Raw genomic sequence first — 20307 nt, 5'->3', positions numbered from 1 at the left:
CTTCCCCCAAAAGAGTTAGCCCCACAACTTTCTGCCCCAAAGCAACCCGCACAGTGCCGGACTACCTGAATTGCCTCTGACTTCACAAGCAAGCCTAAAATAATGACAGAATTATGCCCTTAATTGACCACTCAAGGACCTCAATAGATCTAAAGTTGGGTGGGCTGTCTGACATCTTTCCCACCAACGGTAATATGATAGACAGCTTGGTGCTGAGCAGAAAGATGGTGGGAAGGTCACCCACTTTATATTGCGAGCCCCTCGCCTTCAAATAGATAGGTGGGGAGCCGTAAGATCCAGCCTACAGTACTGAGAGAGGGTTACATTGCCATAGATGTCTTTGAGAGAACATATTTAATCGAGAGCCTGTCTGCTCGTTCAAGTGGTTGTAACACTCTTGTGGTATTATTTGTAAATCAAGGCACTATTTCAAGAGGAACAGAGTTTTCCTGGTGTTCTGGCCAAGAGTGTGCAAAACATATTAACTGACGCATTCAATTAATTTGCGTGTTTATTGGGCCTTGCTGTGCACAGATTGGCTGTCGTCAATATAACAATGTTGGCAATGCTTCAAACATAATCATAGAATCCCTACAATACGGAAGGAGGCCACTTGGCCCATCAAGTCTGCACCAGCCCTCTGAAAGAGCACCCCATCCAGACCCACAACACCACCCTATCCCCATAGCCCCATCTAACCTGCACATCCCTGGACACCAAGGGGCAATTTAGCATGGCCAATCCACCGAAGCTGCACAGCTTTGGACTGTGGGAGGAAACCGGAGCACCCAGAGGAAACCCACGCAGACAGGGGGAGAAAGTGAAAAATCCACACCGACAGAAACCCATGGTCGGAATTGAGCCCAGGTCGCTGGTCCTGTGAAGCAGCAGTGCTAACCACTATGTCACCGTCCCACCCACTGCAGCATGGGATGTTGAGCATTTCAGGGGCTGGTTTAGTACAGTGGGCTAAATCGCTGGCTTGTAATTCAGTGCAGCGCAGGTTCAATTCCCGTACCGGCCTCCCCGAATGTGGCTTTTCACAGTAACTTCATTGAAGCCTACTTGTGATGATAAGTGATTATTATTATTTCTTCTAATCTTAACAGTTGCGAGATATGTTTTCATCAGGGCATCAAATGTATCAATACTAGTGCCAAGGACAGCAAGTCTTTGACTTTTCTCTCAATGAACAATAAAACAGGTAATTGTGCTTGCAAACAAGATTTATTTGTCAGGTGACAGAAACTCTGAATGCAGTGATTACGGCCAAATGCTGATAGAACAGAACAAAATACCTCAATGTAAATGGCATGGATACTTTGAGGTTTAAAGATCAAGTGCAGTACTTGGTAACAGTTCGGATTCCTTTTTTTCAGGGTCTACTTGTTAAATGGCTAATTATTAACCCATGGCTAAGCTTCATTGCTTGAACAAATATATGCTGTAATAGAATTGACAACAGACAGTTAATGATAAAACCTGGAGACTCGACTATTGTTTCGACAAGGGATAACTATAATGGAAATTTGCTGAATGCAGTTGGATTTACAGCAACAACATGCATTTATATGGTGCTTTTAGCATTTATTTCTGTTTGTTGTCCCTTGGTGTACCCATATAGAATTAGATAAGGAATTGGAGAAGACGACCTAGAGCTGGAGATTCGAAGGATCGGGGAGACCAGCTTTGGTTCAATACAAAGTGTAGATGAGCAGTCCTTAGAATGAAATTCTGACCTAGTGGAACTACGACACAAGGCTACCCATGTGCTAAACAACAAAAGAAACAGATACAGAGCTTAAAAGGTGCCACAAGCAATAGATTAGAATGCATGTCCATTACTAGCCCAATCACATCCAGCCAAGAATGGTAAACAGGCAGTCCTGTAAGCAGCTGGAGGAGACAGCATAACAGCACGACATGAACATTGCCATACTCAAGCATTATGGAGCCCAGCATGAGAGCAAAAAACCAGGCTGAAGTGATTGCAAAATGGATGATCCTATCAGACATCTCCATCATCATAGATGGCAACGTCCAACCAATTTGATGTTAAGGAATGTGATGTTAAGAAGAGATTGATTGCACATAACACAGCAAAGGCTGTAAGCCCTGATAGTGCTTCAGCCATAGTTATATCAACTCAACAGTGTAGGAATAGGCCATTCGGCCCAACTGGTCTATGCTGGAGCTTAGGCTGCACATGAGACTTTTTATTACACCACCCTGGGCAAGCGAGCGGTCAATTCCAGCTCACACTTATCTGTATCAAAATCAATTTGCCAATTAAACATCTATCTGCAAGTTTGTTCACAATCTGCCTAATATTAGTTTTATAGACAAAATCTACAAATTTTGAAATTGTACATCTCATTCCAAGCCATTAACATAAATTGTGAACAGCAGTGATTGCAATAATAATAACAAACTTTATTAGTGATACAAGTAGGCTTATATTAATACTGCAATGACGTTACTGTGAAAATCCCCGAGTCAATACTGATCCATATGGGAGATCACTTCCCACATTTGCCTTTCTGAATTGCTGCACTTAACCCCCTATTTCTGTTAGAGGTAGGTGGTGGTATAGTGGTATTGTCACTGAACTAGTAAATCAGAAACCCAGGGTAATGCTCTGGGAAGCCTGGTTTGAATCCCACCATGGAAGAAAGTGAAATTTGAATTTAATAAAAAATCTGGATTTAAAAGTCTAATGATGACCATGAAACCATTGTTGATTGTTGTAAAATTCCAGCTGATTCACTAATGCCCTTTAGGGAAGGAAATCTGCCATCCTTATCTGGTCTGGCCCACACGTGACTCCAGATCCTCAGCAATGTGGTTGACTCTTAAAATGCTGCTCAGTTCGAAGGCAATTGGGGGAGGGATTTGCTTGCGACGCCCACATCCTAATAAAGAAAAAAAAAAGTTTTGTAGCCAGCTCGTTACCCAATCTGCTGCTTGACCCCTGACGCTGTGTGTTCTGACCTTTGTCATAAGTGTACCTTAACAAAGACCTTTTGGTGTTCTCTGAGCATATCTGAAATAAGCTCATGTTATTTACAAGTGGTTACTCAACTCAAACCTGAATTTGAAAGAAATTCTGCCTCTAGTTTCAACTTCGAAGGGCAGTTAATATGACTGCTAGCAATTTGCAGGTTGGGTGTTTCCAAGTTGTGATACTCCACTGCTGAACCAAAGACCAGCATCTCCTCCTCTCTCAAAAACCTTCAACGAGGAACATCCCCTCAACCTCTCATCCCTCACATATGGCAGTCTCTTTAGCAGCCACACCGACCAAGCTGCAAGCACAAGTCACTGTCAAGACTATCGATATGAACAAAGCAGTGTCTACAGCCTCAACAAAGCAACATGAGCAAGAGCAGACCAACATACAAAAAATAATTACCCAAATTCATAGAACATACAGTGCAGAAGGAGGACATTCAGCCCATCGAATCCACACTGACCCATTTAAGCCCTCACTTCCACCCTATCCCCGCAACCCAATAAACCCCACCTAACCTTTTGGTCACTAAGGGTACTTTAGCATGGCCAATCCACCTAACCTGCACAACTTTGGACTGTGGGAGGAAACCAGAGCACCCGGAGGAAACCCCCGTACATACGGGGAGAACGTGCAGACTCCGCACAGACAGTGACCCAGCAGGGTATCGAACCTGGGACCCTGGCGCTGTGAAGCCACAGTGCTAATCACCTGTGCTACCGTGCAGCCGTGCTTCTTTCTTTATTCTCCCCATGATAAGCATCCTCAATGCTGTGTAGCAGTGAATATTGATTTGCTGGGGGAAACATGGGCAGGATTCTCCAATAATGGGGCTCTGTCCCACGCCAGCGTAGAAATTGGCGCCAACTACTCCGGCGTCAACGGCCCCCGAAAGTGAGGAATTCTCCCCTTTCTAGGGGGCTGGGTTGGTGCTGGAGTGGTTCCTGCAGCTGCAGCCGACCCCCATGGAACCAGCCCGCCCGCCGATCGATAGGCCCCGATCGCAGACCAGGCCACCGTGCGGGGCCCCCTGGGGTCGGATCCCGCCTCCCCTCCAGGACGGCCCCTGCACACTTACCTTCCAGGTCCCCTCGTCTGGGACCTGAGTAATCCACGCTGGCGGGACTGGCAAAACACGTCGGTCACTCAGCCCATCAGGGCCCGGAGAATCGCCCGGGGGGGGCTGTCAACGGCCTCCGACCAGCGCAGCGGGAATCCCGTCGGTGCCCGAAAAATGGCACCGGAGAATCGGGAAGCTGGCGTCGGGGCGGTGGGGCGGGATTCGTGCCTCCACCCTGGGATTCTCTGACCCGGCGCAGGGTTGCAGAATCCTGGCCCATGTATTTGATTATTTACACATCAACTCTAATGAACTGAGATCTCAAAGATGCTTCTCTGGTGGGTTCTGACATTCAATAAGATTACAGCAGGGGAACGTTTAATAGTAGATAACTTAAGAGGTGGGCAAAGATGGATTTGGGCTGATTGGTGAAGATGGAGAGTTGCAAGGATAGAGGTTTAGAAAGAGGCTTCTCGAGCGTGGAAGGATGCTAACTGAAGTCTCTGCCAATAATGGTACGGTGTACCTCAGGATGCACTATAAGAACAGAGAATGTGACTGATGGCATGGAACTGGATGATATTGCAAAGGCAGTGGAAAGGATGGCCATATATTGTGGGAGATCTGTGCATCAAAGCTAACTACTTTCCCAGCCACGCTGTTGTACTGCAGCTATGACACTGACATCTACACAACAATGTGGAATAGTGCCCAATAATGCTCTATCCACAAAAACAGGAAAAATCTAACCTGGCTAATTACACCCAGCCTATGAGCCTTCTTGGAATCATTATTAAAGTGATGTCATTAATAGTGTTATTAAGTAACACATAATTGCCAATAGCCTGCTCACCAACACACGCTTCACATTTAGTCAGAATCACTCAGCTCCAGACTTCAAGAGAGGTGAAGTTGGCTACCCTTAATATCAGAGCAGCATTTGGGTGAGGACAACAGCAAGACACCCAACCGAAACTAAGGTAAGTGGTGTTAAAAGGGAAATGTGCCTTTTGCATGGAATCATATCAAACACAGAAGCTAAGGTAATAATAATAATAATAATAGATGGCTGAAAGAGACCAATCACCATGCCCCTCAGACCTTGCTCCAACAATCCCTTGGGCAAGAATACATGGCCCAACCACTTTGGTTTCTTCGTTACTGATTTCCCCACCAAGGGAGCGGCTAATTCGCTGACAACTCCTCCACTGATACAACAGCTCGGGCCAGTAGGGTCTCAGCAACATTCAGGTTTAAGCTGACAGGTGCCAGGTAATGATCATCTTGAACAACAGAAAAGCCAGTCAACCTTCAGTGGCACCAAATAACATTACCAATTCATCAGCAATCAAGATGCTCAGGTTACCATCACCTTCTTTGGAGTTATTTGGAGTTATTTGGATATACTATGACAAAACTGCAGCCAAAACGTCAGGACAGGGGCTGCCTATTCGCTCCCTGATCCTTCAATGCCTCTTCACCATACAAAGGCTTAATTAATGACGTGATAGAATACTCACCCAGATTGGGTATTGCGAGAACCACTCCGCTCCAGTCTTTATCACATGGACTTGGACAATTGAAACATTCCAGAAATGTAATAATATCCAAGAGAGTTCACTTGACAGCCCATCACCCATTACAAAGATACGGGGGCTGCAGGATACATAATTTACAGGATGCGCCACACCAAGGGTGCTTTGAGAACTTTTTCCACCCCTGAGTCTGCACCACAATGAGATAGAAGAGCAGAAATGGAGTGGGAACACCATTAGCATCCAACTCCTCCTCCATGCCCGATTTTTGCTCATGGCAATTCTGTTCCTTCATCATCACGGGGTGTTTTTCTCAAAACTCCCTACCTGTCACTCCTGTGGGAACAGAATCAGCACAAGGATTGCAGTAGTTCAGGGGAAGGCCTACCACACCTTTTCAGGGAAACTAGTTGGAGACAATATATGCAGCCTTGCCAACATCCACATTCATTTCAGAGGAACAAATAAATATTAAAAAACTAAGAGAGTGGGACTGATTGGAGAGAAGTGTTTTGAAAACTTTCTGAAAGAGGAGAGAGAAGATGGGGAGAAAAAGGGGAACAGGAAGTGAGTTTCAGAGAGTGGGACCAAGGTAGGTGAAGGTTCTGCAACTAATAGTGAGAGGAAGTGAGATGCGATGCACAAAAGGCCAGGATTTTATGCCCCTTGGAATATCACAGTCCGGTTAAAATAAATGGTATATTTAAATGGCCTGCCATTTCCACCAGTGGGAGCCACACCACGAAGGTGCTGTAAAATCCTGGCCCAAGAGCCAAGTGAATCACTACCCTTTTGCTTGATGCCCATTGAAGAATTAAAATATCATGACTGTACTCTGCAGAGCTACCACACGCTGTGGCTGTAGCACCTGATATCACAGGATGATGGTCAAAGAACCAATACCCTCAATCCCCCAAAACAATTGCACTGCCATAGAAAGCTATCAGGAGAGTCACAATCAGTCCAGAGAAGGTTCACTAGGTTTATTCTGGGTATGGAGGGATTTTCTAATGAGGAGGGGTTGAGTAGGTTGAGGCTGTACTCATTGGAGTTTAGAGGAAGGCGAGGTCACCTTGTTGAGGCATAAAGGATTCTCAGGGGGCTTGACAGGGTAGATGCTGAGAGGTTGTTTCCCCTTAGAGAGAGTGTAGGAACAGAGGGCATAATCTCAGAGTCCATTCAATAATAATAATCTTTAATAGTGTCGCAAGTAGGCTTACGTTAACGTTGCAATGACATTACTGCGAAAATCCCCTAGTCGCCATATTCCGGTGCCTGTCCGGGTACACTGAGGGAGAATTCAGAATGCCTAACAAACACATCTTTTGAGACTTGTGGGAGGAAACCGGAGCAGACACGGGGAGAACGTGCAGACTCCGCACATACAGTGACCCAAGCCAGGAATCAAACCTTGGTCCCTGGGCTGTGAAGCACAGTGCTAACCACTGTGCTACCATGCCACCAGACAGCGATGAGGAGGAATCTCAGAGGATAGTGAATCTGTGGAATTCTTTTCTGCAAAGGGCTTGTAGAGTTTGGGTCATTAAGCATGCTCAAGGCTGAGATAGATAGATTTTTAATCTGTAAAGCTAAGGGTTATAGAGATAAGGAGGGAAAGTGGAGTTGAGGATTATCGCATCAAATCAGTCATGATCTCACTGAATGGCTTATTTCTGCTCTGATGTCTTATGGTCAGAAACAGTGTTGTTGCTAAATTGCTCACAAATGCTAGCAAGACTGTCCTTGAATTAGCTCATCTACCCTGATCACTCAGTTGCAAGTGAATGCCCGGGGAGAGGTCTACTAAGGGCAACACACCAGAGATTATTTCTGTTAAAGATTACATTAAATTTACACGCATGTTGTCTTGGACCCCCTTACAAGCAAATGTCTCACTCCAGATGGGACTCACATCTGTTGACTGCAGGGCACAAAGCACATTACAAACTACCTGTAGAACTCTCACAGAAAAAATGTTTTTTCCAACATATGCCCCATGGGCAAGTGTCTAACAAGCTCATCTTTCGGGACTTGTGGGAGTAGGGGGTCCTTTAAGAAAATAAGCTAAAACTATACCGGAAAATAAAATGATTCTTGAAAAATGACTGAATCTGCCCAAGCATGTTCAAATTATAAAAATTGATTGAACTATTGAATCCTGACCATGAATGTCTATAGGTACTGACAAATGTTTCAAAAGATGAACTGTACAAATATGTCTAGAGAATCAATACGAAGGTACATTCAACGAATTTGCAAAAATCGAGTAACAATGGTATAAGCTGAGGCTAGGCATGACGCAAGAAGTTTGATCATGGGAAGAATGAATGGGAACAGTGCTGTACCTTTTACTGGGGCCCATCAACTAGGGAACAGTGCTCAATCAAGGAAAGAATAATTAATTTGGAGTAATGTCTAAATAACTAATCACCTGTTAAGTGACTGACACTTTCCTGAACAAATCAGGGGGGTCTCAGCTGAGAATTAGAACTAATGAAAGTAAATAAGGGGCTAAACCATAGATACGAATTCCCTTAAGAAAGTGATCAGTATGAATGATCAGAAGAAGAACTTTAGCCTTCCAAGATTACTGAAGCATCCATGGAAACTACTTTTATTTTGAAACATCTGTTGAAACCACTTTTATTTTGAAACATCTATTGAAACTACTTTTATTTTGAAGCCTTTTCTTTTACTCTCCCGTATCTCAAAACTTAGAAGATTTTTCACTGTATTCCCAAAAGTTTCTGTATTGTTTTCATCTGAGTTTCAATTTAATTTTGTGCAAATGTATTAAGTGAATTCTTGAAAAATAAAGAGCGTTTTGGACACCTCTTCAACTGGACCGAGTACCTTAGTCCAAGGAGAGATAAGAAATCTTACAGCGCCTGAATGTCAATCTTATTGTTTGGCTTATTGCCTGAAACAATAGAACATGGCCCTATTCTCAATGTAGAACCTCCCTCATTTATTGAATCCTACTCTTCAAATTAATGTTATACACCATTTAGATGCTATTGTGCATGTAGTAATAACAGAAAAAGATAATGATGCTTCAAAATTGAGATTCAATTACTGGATGAAAAGGAAGTTTGCATTCACTCAATTTTGCCAATCAAAATATTAATGAAATATATTTTAGTAACTGGTTCTCACAGGAAGGCTGGAACAGTGGAATGTACTTTGGTGCATGTGACAATAAATCAATCAATCAATGGGAAATCTTGCACTTTTGGTACCCGAGTAAACATCGCACACTCACAGGTCACAGATAAAAGAACTGGATGTAAAGCAGTGTTCAACACCAACAATATGCCTATATCCCATTTTGTGAAAACTACATCTGATTACACCGCTTTGAGTTTTCCCTAATTTTGTGCATCAATCCATCCTCCTTACTGTCTCTCTCGGAGATTGATAGCCTGTTTGAAATTTTGCAGCATTTCATATGGCAGGACTGCACACTGTAGAAACTGAGCTATATTTGCCCAAACACATTTGACAAAGAAATTTTGCAAATTAGCGAAGCAAAAAGAAGCTTGGATTCAAAGGACCACTCAGGATTCCTTTCAAACGCACTTGATCGATATACAAAAGCTGTTTTAATACTGCATTTTGACCAGCTGGCATAACAAGGTTACGCTCGCACAAGTTCATGTGACCCTTCTTGATCAGCACTGACTGAAGCACTGACTCACCAATAACATTTACCCCACCTTAGTCATAAAGTCATAGATTCAAACCCCACTCCAGCAGTTGAGCTCATCATCTAGGCTCACACTTCAGTGCTGAGTGCTGCAATGTCACAGCTGTATTTTACAGATCAGATATTATGTTGCATCCTCACTATCCCCCTGGTTTTCTGCAAGATGGGCCTGACTATGTTGCTGTGGAATGTTCCAAGCAGTTGAACCTTAGGTAACATCCTGGAGGCCCTGCCTGAAAAGGAGATGGTCGATCTTGTCAGGTGGTTTCCTGAACAGACTGTCAAAGTCATAGAACATAGAACAGTACAGCACAGAAGAGGCCCTTCGGTCCTCGATGTTGAGCCGAGCCTCCATGTGGCAGAATGCCTCATTGTCAAAACTTTCCAACAAGCACCAAGATGTAACTTGGCCGGTAGTGAGAAAGACCCTCCCTGTCAAATCCGTCCAACATGCCTGGGATCTCACCCCCTCCGTAGGTTGCTCTTAAGGTGGTTGTGGTGGGGAAGAGGCTATTGTCCAGCTCCTTCTGTAAAGTGCCTTTGAAAAGAAGGTCTGCAGAGAAATGCAGTGTTTTTTGTTGAAATTCATCCCGAGCAGCTTTGTGAAGCAGCACTCTGCTCTATAGACTGTTCCCAGGAATACACACTGAGGTAAACGTAAACTGTGGTTGGGAATCATCACCTCGATGAAGGACAGTCTTTGATCTGCCAAAATTTGCTGGTCTTCCAATGAAAAGAGATTTCCTCGACCGAGTTTTGCAGACTGGCACATTCCAAGCATCAGGACTACATGCTGAGGGATTCACTAAAGCTTGCAGTAGCCATCATAGAGGTGCAATGGGGCCATTCAGCCATAGCACATCGAGGGATTAGAACATTTGTAGAACCCTTTGGACTGTATGCCTGACATTGAATGTACTTTATAAATATCAAGATTTTCAAAATGTATTGAGGCGCCTCAGAGAGGAACATGTTGTAGGAAGAAAAGTTGAATTCTGTTGCACTTTTGTTTTTCAATTTGAAATGTTTTTTGCCATCAAGCTGCATGCCTGACCCAGAAATGTAAATATCAAGAGAAGTACAATGGTGCAAAGGCACCGAGGAATTGAACATACCGGATGGAGACAAATCAAATTCAAGGCACTGTAATTTTCAAGTAGAGATTTTTGTCATGTAATTTTGAAAATTTGATGACTAAAGAATTTTTAAAAATAAATTTAGAGTACCCAATTCTTTTTTTTTGTCCCAATCAAGGCGCAATTTAGCGTGGTCAATTCACCTACCGTGCACATCTTTGGGTTCCGAGGGTGAGACCCACGCAGACACAGGAAAATGTGCAAACTCCACACGGACAGTGACCCGGGGCCAGGACCGAACCCGGGTCCTCGACGCGTGTGGCAGCATTGCTAACCACAGCGCCACCGTGCTGCCCCGAATCAGGAATATTTTTAGGAGATAGAAAGACCAGAAGATCTATGACACTATTCAAAATACAGAAAAAAGGGTTCTCCCAATGTCCTTGCCAATAAACATCCACCCAGCCAACACTATTTATTTAAACTATTTATCTTATTGCAGTGGATTATTGATGTGCAAAGTCTGGCTGTCACATTACATCTGTATTTCACTAGTGTGGTATCCTAAGGATAGGAAAGGTGCTCATTAGTTATTTTTCTTATTTCGACACATGAACACGTGTGCCCTATGCATGAAACGTTACCATGCAATTTATCATTCCCTCCATGGACCATGTCACTTTGTCACATTCTCAATCTAACTCACTGAGCTCCCAAATAAAGATTCAAGATATTTCTGGTTTGCTCATCATTATAAATCAGAACTAACTATCCACTTTCCATCTCATATTAATCCTTCAGTCAGCTGTCATCTTTCTCAACATGTTTCCGCAGCAATTGAGCAAACATCAGTCTTCAAATTTGGTTAACACCAATCATTCACTAATCCAGACTCGAAACCTTAGCTCCCTCCGCTCTCCACAGATGCTAGCAGACCTGCTGAAATTGTCCAGCATTTTCTGTTTCTTTTCTAACCATTTACGCTCATGTTCTGCCCTTGATTTTCACATTTATATTTTGGCTCTCGATTTTCTTTTTACTAATCAGGCACTCACCCAACGTTTGAAAAAAAATGTATTCATGGTCCCCTCAAACCTGGGGCAGCACAGTGGTTAGCACTGTTGTTTCACAGCGCCAGGGTTCCAGGTTCGACTCCCGCCTTGGGTCACTGTCTGTGCGGTGTTATGGGCCAGGGTTTAGAGAACCCCCAAAGTGTATCATGGAGTTCCCGTGACCCACAACTTTTACTAGATTGTGGTATGGGGAGCACATGGCCCACTCTACAGGTGTGGTACAGAAATGGAAAAGTATTTTTTAAAAGCAAAAAAATGTTTATTCTATGAACTCAAGTTAACCTTTTTAAAACATACAGTGAACATTTTAGCAACCATCAATTCAAATACAACCCCCAAAGAATACAACACTAAGTAATCCTTAATATCTTCCCAAACAAGATTCCCGTAACAGCTTCCCCAAACAGGCGCCAGAATGTGGCGACTAGGGGCTTTTCACAGTAACTTCATTGAAGCCTACTCGTGACAATAAGCAATTTTCATTTCATTTCAACATCCAGAAGACAGAAGAAACAACTTTTAACAGAAGCACATTAGGTTTACATTCATTACCTAGAACATTTATAATTCTGAATTTACCAAATGATCAAGAGATAGTCTTTTGATGGCAGAGAGAACAGCAGTACACCTGCTTGGTCTGGCTTCAGCTCCAACACTGGAAACGAAACTGAAACACACCCGCAGCCTGCTCAAAAATGAAAGTAAAAAGCTGACAGACATCACTGCAGTAGTAAACACCCATTTCGTAAAGGTACTCTCACTACAAATATTTATATACACACCCATTTATAAACACCCATTTCTTAAAGGTGCTCTCACATGACAGCGGAGTCTGCACGTTCTTCCTGTGTCTGTGTGGGTTTCCTCCGGGTGCTCCTGTTTGCTCCCACAGTCCAAAGACGTGCTGTTGGGGAATTTGACCATTCTGAATTCTCCCTCTGCGTACCCGAACAGTCGCCGGAATGTGGCAACTAGGGGCTTTTCACAGTAACTTCATTTGCAGTGTTAATGCATGCCTACTTCATAGAATGGAATCATGGAATCATACTAGTGACAATATAGATTTTTTAAAAACAATCAATCCCACCCTTTCATCATTAATTGCAATTCAACCTCTTCACAGCTGGAACTAAGCCAGCAACTTCACCAGAACTTTACAGAGCTCTTTCAACCTCAGGCATCCCAAGATATTTCAGGATGATGTAGTCAGAGGAAAGGACAGCCCACCAAAAATAAACTTCCAAGAAGAAAAAAAAAGGGGCCTCTGGTGAAGTTTTTTTGAATGGAGACAGAGAGAGAGAGAGATGGGAAATTGCAGCATTAACGTCTCTGGCACAGTGTACAAAGAAAAATCCTTCCATTCTCAACCTTGGGAGCTGATTTTTTTCTCCTAGTCCCGAGTTTCAAAATGGGCCAGCAGTGATTAGGGAAGGTTGGGGTGGGGGGGCGACTCAAGAGCAAAAATCAAGGTAGTCGGTGTGATCTGAAATATTCACCTGTATTGGGTTTCTCCTTGGAATGGGCTGGAATCCAGCAATTGCTAGGGTCGGACCCAGCACTGCCCACCCCCAGCCCGCTCCCCTCCCCAGACAAACACCCACCCCGCTCAGTTTTAAAACCGTGAACATGGCCGGTGGTCGATTTCAAAAGGACAAACATTGCCACACACAAAAAAAAATCTGTCTCCTCTTTCCAGACTGGATACTAGCCGCTTTGGACTTGAAATCACAAAGCAGTGCAAGTCAATGCGATCAACAGTCTGAAAATATATTGGAATCCATTTGTAAACTCTCTTCAAAACACTTACTGCAGATCGGCGTTGAGTGGCGATCGATCCAGGCACTTCCAAACAGCTGTATCCCAAAGGAAGGTGACCCCCCTCTTGATTTCCCCCTCAAGGGTTAACGATGGGTTTACACGCAGAGGAAAGCCAGGCGCTGCTGTGCTTGGCGCGTCCCTTTGCTCCAATTGAAACAAAAGCTCCTCTGGACTCAGAAAGCGAGACTGACAGGTGAGGCTGGATCTGCCCAGACCCGTTGCTGTATTTGCATATTCAACACACAGCTCCCCAAAAAATAGCTCGTTTCACTCACCATTCCCAGTCTGTTACCACTTCACTCAATAGTTAATTTCAGGTTGATTCCCCGCAATGTATCTCTCTCTCTCTCTGGTATAATTGAGCGCAGCTATGGGATGTGGATACAATTTTGTTTGGTGTGTGAATGTAACCCCCCCACTCAACACACACACCATTTATTGGAAATCAAGTTTCAAGCCTCTGCTGATAGAAGTCTAGGAGAATGTCTTAAGACCGAGTGAAAGCCAGGAGTAATTAATAAATGCAGCGAAAATTCAAATAAAAATGTTTAAGCTTGGTTGAATAGTTCTTACGTGCATTGAGTGATTATACCTTATTGTCATCAGGACCGCACTACAGATCCAAAAATACAGTTCTGTGCAGCGTCAACTGTGCATGCCACCACCTGGAGATTCCCCTCCAAACCGCACACCATCCTGACTTGGAAACATATTGGCATTCCTTCACTGTGGCTGGATTAAAATCCTGAAATTCCCTCCCTAAAAGTACTGTGGGTGTACATACATCACATAGTGGTGACACGGTGGCACAGTGGTTAGCACCGCTGCCTCGCAGCGCCAGGGGCCCGGGTTCAATTCCGACCTCAGGTGACTGTGCGGAGTTTGCACTTTCTCTCCGTGTCTGCGTGGGTTTCCTCCGGCTGCTTCGGTTTCCTCCCACAGTTCAAAGTCGTGCAGGTTAGGTGCATTGTCCCTTAGCGACCAAAAAGGCTGGCTGGGGTTACAAGGACAGGGCAGGAGCGAGCACAGGTCGGATGGTCCTTTGGAGGGTGGGTGCAGACTCAATTGGCCAAATGGCCTCCTTCTGCACTGTCTAAATTCTATAGATTCTATGAACTGCAGCGGTTCAAGAAGGCAGCTCACCACCAACTTAGCTTAATTAGGGATCATCAATAAATGCTGAACTAGATAGTGACACCCACATTCCGAGAATGAATGCAAAAATTATTCACTCTTTTTCAAACACATACAAATTGGGTAGGTATAGATGGAGAGAAGTGTGAAATGATCAGCACTGCTACACAACAACATGTTTGGCTATAATGTAATACAAATAATAATAATTTGTATTTGTATCGAATCTTCAGTGTAATGAAACATCCCAAGGTGCTTCCTAGGATCCATTACGTACCAAACGTGGACACCAGGTCACATAAGTTACTCCAGATGACCAAAAACTTGGTCAAAGAGACAAGTTTTAAGAAATGCCTTAAAGGTGGAAAGAGAGGTAGGGAGGTGGAGAAGTTTAGGGAAGGAATTCCGGAGTATCTTGCCAAGGAAGCTGAAGGCACCCCCACCAGTGGTGGAGAGTCTGAAATCCAGGTCGATCAAGGGGCCAGAACCAAGTGAACGTAGGTATATTGGAGATTTGTGGGGCTGGGGGAGATTACAGCGATGGGGAGGGGAGAGGTAGAGCCACAAAGCAAATTAGAATCATGGAAGAGAACTTTAAAATTGAAACATTATTTGGGAGCCAACATAGACCAGGGATCACCAGAGTGCTGGGTGAAGGGGACTTAGCGTAAGTAAGGACACAAGCAGCAGAGCTTCAGATGACGTAAGGTATTGGAATAATCAAGTCAAGAGGTGTCAAAGGCATGCGAATTTCAACAGAGAATGAGCTGAGACAGGGATGGAGTTGGGCAATGTTGCAGAGGTTGAAATAGGCGGTCCTATCCCTCTAACCATGTATTCATGGTGGTTTTATCATGTGATCTCGCACCTCTAAACACATCATTTCTTCAAATGGCCTCTTTTCCCATCTACAATATTTTCTTATAACTAATCAACAAAAGTATTGAAACGAAATAAAAGTATAACCGTTTAATGCACTAATGATTTTCCTCCCGTTTTGCTTGCAGCAGCATCCTGGAGGTTAATTCCTGGAGACACAAGGGTAGTTCTGAATGGTTTGCAACCCTCAATCCTACTGATAATGCACATACTACTTCATTTCATATAAAACAGCTACATTTGCATGATGTCTCAGAGTCTCACCTCTCAGGACTTCATTATACCCTACCTGACCAGGTAGTCAACATACATGTTGTTATTCAATCTCCCATAGTTTAGCCAGCAGAGATACCCATGAGGTAAATTGGCCCTGTTTGAGTTGAGAGGTGGATGGAGAGAACATGTTTTGAACCAATTGTGGTGGGGTCATTCGTCGAGAGCAGCAAGTTCCTTTATGCTGGAGGTTGTTGACAGCTTCACATATCTCGGCTCCACAATCATCTGCAATCTGTCACTTGACGCTGAATTCAACACACAAGCATCACAAGAGCTGCATCTGTTATTCCCAAGCTGAGCAAGAGAGTGTGGAACAACAGCAACCTGACTGAGAACATCAGACTGTGAGTCTACCAAGCCTGTGTGCTCCATGCACTCCTCCGTGGTACATATGTAAGGCAGCCAAAGTGGCTGAACAGACTGGACCTTCACTGTCACAGACGCATCTTCCTTATAAAAACAGAAGCAGCTAAGTGCTTTCACTTCCTCTTTTTCACAGCGGAAAGTACTTTGATGTGTTAAGGAACTGTCAATCATAGCAAGAATGATTATAAACATTGTGGTCAGCATTAAAGCAGGATAATGGAAATGCATTCAAGCGTGAAAGGAAATATAGATCAACAATCCACCAAGCACCTATCCCTGAAGTAATAAAACTGTCAATCACTGGCTAATACAATGTATTGCTTTGAAATTGAATGGAATATTTGCACTTCAAAGGCTGTCAAGGAATTTGAAACTGTGTGAAGTGTACTGAGCTTTTGTGGAAACCTCTGACATTTGTAACAGTTGCTGCTTTAAACACTTTTGTCTGAGGCAGCAGATGTAAGTGAATCATAGAAACTCCACAGTGCAGAAGAGGCCATTTGGTCCTTTGAATCTGCACCGGCCCTTTGGATGAGCATTCTACCCATGTCCCCTCCCCTGTCCACCCTGTCCTATCCAGGTAACCCCTAACCTCCAAACCCCTGGACACTAAGGGACAATTTAGCATGGCCAATCTACCTAACCCGCACATCATTGGAATGTGGGAGAAAACCGGGTCACACAGAGGAAACCCATGCAGACACGGGGAGAATGTACAAACTCCACACAGACAGCAACCCAGGACTGTAATTGAACACAGTTCCTGGAGCTGTGACGCAGCAGTGCTAATCACCGTGCCATTGCGCTACCCGGGTAAGGGTAAGTGAAAATGCAATGATTTTTCACGATGCTGTCTGGCCTGCTCTTCAGCTTTCAGGCAGGATCACTGATTGGGGTCTCTGTTGGGGATGACTGTTGCTGGTCTTTGATGCGATCTCTCTTGGGAATCTCTCTTTGGGGTCTCTGTTGGGTGTTTCAGTTGGGGGTGACTGATGGGGTCTCTGTTGGTTGTTTCTGTTGGTATGACTGATGGGGGGTTTGATGGGTGGCTGATGGGGATCTCTGTTGTGGGTCTCTGTTGTGGGTCTCTGTTGGGGGTCTCTGATAGGTGTCCTTGAAGAGGGTCTCTATTGGAGGTGACTGATGGGGTCTCTGTTGGGGGTATGATGAGAGGGCTGATGAGGAGATCTGAGGGGGATCACTGATGGAGTCTCTGTTGGGGGGGTCTGATTGGAATGCTGATCGGGATGTCTTACGGAGATGTCGGATGGGGGTCTCTGTTGGGGGACACTGATGGGGATTCCTGTTGGGGGTCTGATGGGGTATCTGATTGGAATCTCTGTTTCAGGGGACCTGATGAGGGTCTTTGATGGGTGTCTCTGTCTGATGGGGGTCTCTGTTGGGGGTCGCTGTTGGGGGTTTCTGTAGGGGGCATCTGATGGGGTGGGCTGATGGGGGTCTGCAGAGGGTCTCTGTTCGGCTGTCCATTGGGGTCTCTGTTGAAGGGGTCTGATGGAGATCTCTGTTGGTGGTCTCTAATGGGGAGACCTTGACCTATATTCTTCAAGAACCAATTAATTATGCATTAGAGAGGCAACTATCTCTCAAAAAAGGAGGCAAATACAATTGATCCGTGAAAAGGTTCTCCAACCATTACAGCCAGATTGTAAGGTCAGACTGGAAGATTCCAAAGGAAATGGATGGTCTAAGTATGCAAAGGTACTGTGACAAGCAGATCCAAACTCGTGTCTCATCATCACGGATGAAGGTGTTGTCTAAAGGCGGAACAGAAGAGCTCAGCTGGAAGTTTGGTAACCTGTTGTAATGCAACCAGCAGAAGTAGGTAACAGTCCTAAGGCAGCTGAAGAAGATACAGTGCAGCATACAGAGCAACAACAACACGATAAAGACACAACGATACATAGAATCATAGAATTTACAGTGCAGAAGGAGGCCATTTGGACCATCGAGTCTGCACTGGCCCTTGGAAAGAGCACCCCACCACCTCCACCCTATCCCCATAACCCAGTAACCCCACCTAATCATTTTGGACACAAATGGCAATTTAGCATGGCCAATCCACCTATCATGGCCAACCACCTAACATGAAGACCCACAAGCAGCATCCACAACTACAAAGGAAGTCAAAGTAACTTCACAAGTTCAGCAGCCACTCAGATCAACAAGGCTAACTGGAACCTGACTTAAACCTGAGAGACTGAATTTGTGTCAGACTGTAAATAGTTTAAAGATGTAAATATTTATGCTTATCATGTTGAATTGTAAAAATGATCGAATTAATGTAAATAATTACATTTTCCAAAGGAAAGGGTGTGATGATATGCATAAAGCAATTCCGTACACATTATACACAACCTCCAACCACCAGGTGACAGTGTAAACCTACCATGTGACTCTGCGTCTGGGGAGTTGGGAGTAAGTCATGTTGGTGGATACATGTATTTTGCAGTACCTCTATAATAGTTAGTTAGTGTTAGTAGTTTGTTATTTATCTATTCCAGTTCTCTTTACCACGCAGTTGTTTAATAATAAATTATTTAAACTAGATGTTCATCATTCATATCGGCCAGTCTGCAGAACATGACAGGGGACCCAGAGAAAACAGAGGCCAGTGAATCGTGCACCTTCTCAACCCAATATCTTCCTCTACAGCAAATGTGGCAGAGACTGCCATGCCTGAAAGAGGCTCCTGAGCCACAAGACACGATGCTTAACATGCAGTTGACTATATGGCACAAAGCATTGTCTTTGAAGGCTGCCACTGGATGGTTCACCCAAGTGGTAGCTGGCATTCAGTATGTCCTGAGCACTAATTTGACATTTTTAATTGAACTACAGCCTCAACAGCTTCTTGGGGGATGAGTGTTCCAAGTTTCTACCCTTTGTGTGAACAGCAGCCTGGAACAGTCTAGATCTAATTCGAACTGGCCAGGCTAGTTGCAGGACTTGGTCAAGTTGCAGTGTAGTTAATCCAATGGTAATTGTAGAAGTGTGTATATTCTGTGAAGTCAGAAGTATCCAAGAGGTTGCGGCATTAATTGATGACAAAAAAGCTTTAAACATTGGTGGTCTGGAGGGGCACATTGAGTTGATGTATCTTTTATATCTTTTTTTTTAAATTTAGAGTACCCAATTCATTTTTTCTAATTAAGGAGCAATTTAGTGTGGCCAATACACCTATCCTGCACATCTTTTGGGTTGTGGGGGCGAAACCCACACAGACACCTGGAGAATGTGCAAACTACACATGGACAGTGACCCAGAGCCGGGATCGAACCTGGGACCGTGGTGCCCTGAGGTAGCAGCACTAACCACTGCGCCACCGGGCTGCCCGTATCTTTTATATCTTGATGGTTGCTTGCTGTATATCTTTTTTCAATTACATGTCAATTACTTTAAGGGAATGTTAATCTGCTGCACAGCATGAGAATCAAGTCTTGTTAAGTCTTGCTCCCTTTGCCCACAGATGAGTCCTGTAAGTAAAGAAACATTTTGAGCTATTTTAATTAATAGTGATTGAACTCAATGGATAAAGACTTATTATTAATGGGATTTGCCTGTAGGTTTAACTTTCCTTTAAATAATAATACTTCATGCTATGATGGTGGCAGAGTACATTCATAATATTAATTTGTATCAATTCCATTTGGCATATGTGTGTCTTATTAAAGGTTGATGACACTGTTTGAGATTTGTAAATTTTTGGGTGACTAGTGATGAAATAGTTGAGGGAGAATTATGTCTCCTTAATGTTGCAGTACTTTCACAATCAAAGTGTTTCAATACCACACTGAACCACATTAAAGAAAAACAATTATGGAAAGCCACATCTTTTCTGTATTTAACAATTTTGATTGTTATGGCGGAATGCACAAGGCAGTTTGAAATTTAACCAACTTGTTTCTATGTGTTCAGTGCCAGGAAAGCGTCACATGAAGCGTTCTTCATTTAATCACTTCTACACACAATTGTAATTGTCTCCTACAATCACGGCAGTGTCTACACTTTAAAAAGGGTTTTGGATGCCTGAGAACATGAAAGGCGCTATATAAATGCAAATACTTTCTTTCCAGAGCATATTTTAAAATTAACTTAGCTTCCCAAAGAATAAAGTTACAATTAAGAATTTTCTGTCATATTTTTTGCAGAGAATCAGATGACAAGTATTATGCCGTTCAAACAGACATTTTTAAACATGTTTGACCCTGGAAATATGTTAATTAGGATACTGTATCCTTTGTTTGGTTGCTATCAAACATTAGCGGGGAGGGAGGCTGGGGTTATTGTTGGTTCGGTGTACACTGTTTACGGGATGATTATTAATTTTTTTCTTTTGTTTTTTACGGGTTTGTA

The 20307-nt window shown here is 43.7% G+C and overlaps 1 protein-coding gene across 3 annotated transcripts in view; it reads right to left on the bottom strand.

Moving 5' to 3' along the window:
• lypd6b (LY6/PLAUR domain containing 6B) overlaps positions 1-13440 on the bottom strand; it is a 198031-nt gene extending 184591 nt beyond the window's left edge. For all 3 annotated transcript variants that reach the window (XM_038789985.1, XM_038789987.1, XM_038789986.1), the window contains exon 1: positions 13268-13440. The gene's annotated coding sequence lies outside the window, so the exon portion shown is untranslated. The remainder of the gene's footprint in view (positions 1-13267) is intronic.
• Positions 13441-20307: the final 6867 nt, after the last annotated feature.

Source organism: Scyliorhinus canicula, chromosome 2, assembly GCF_902713615.1.
Source record: "Scyliorhinus canicula chromosome 2, sScyCan1.1, whole genome shotgun sequence".
Lineage (NCBI taxonomy): Eukaryota > Metazoa > Chordata > Chondrichthyes > Carcharhiniformes > Scyliorhinidae > Scyliorhinus > Scyliorhinus canicula.
The sequence above is the reverse complement of the archived record's forward strand: the minus strand, read 5'-3'. Positions and strand labels throughout refer to the sequence as shown.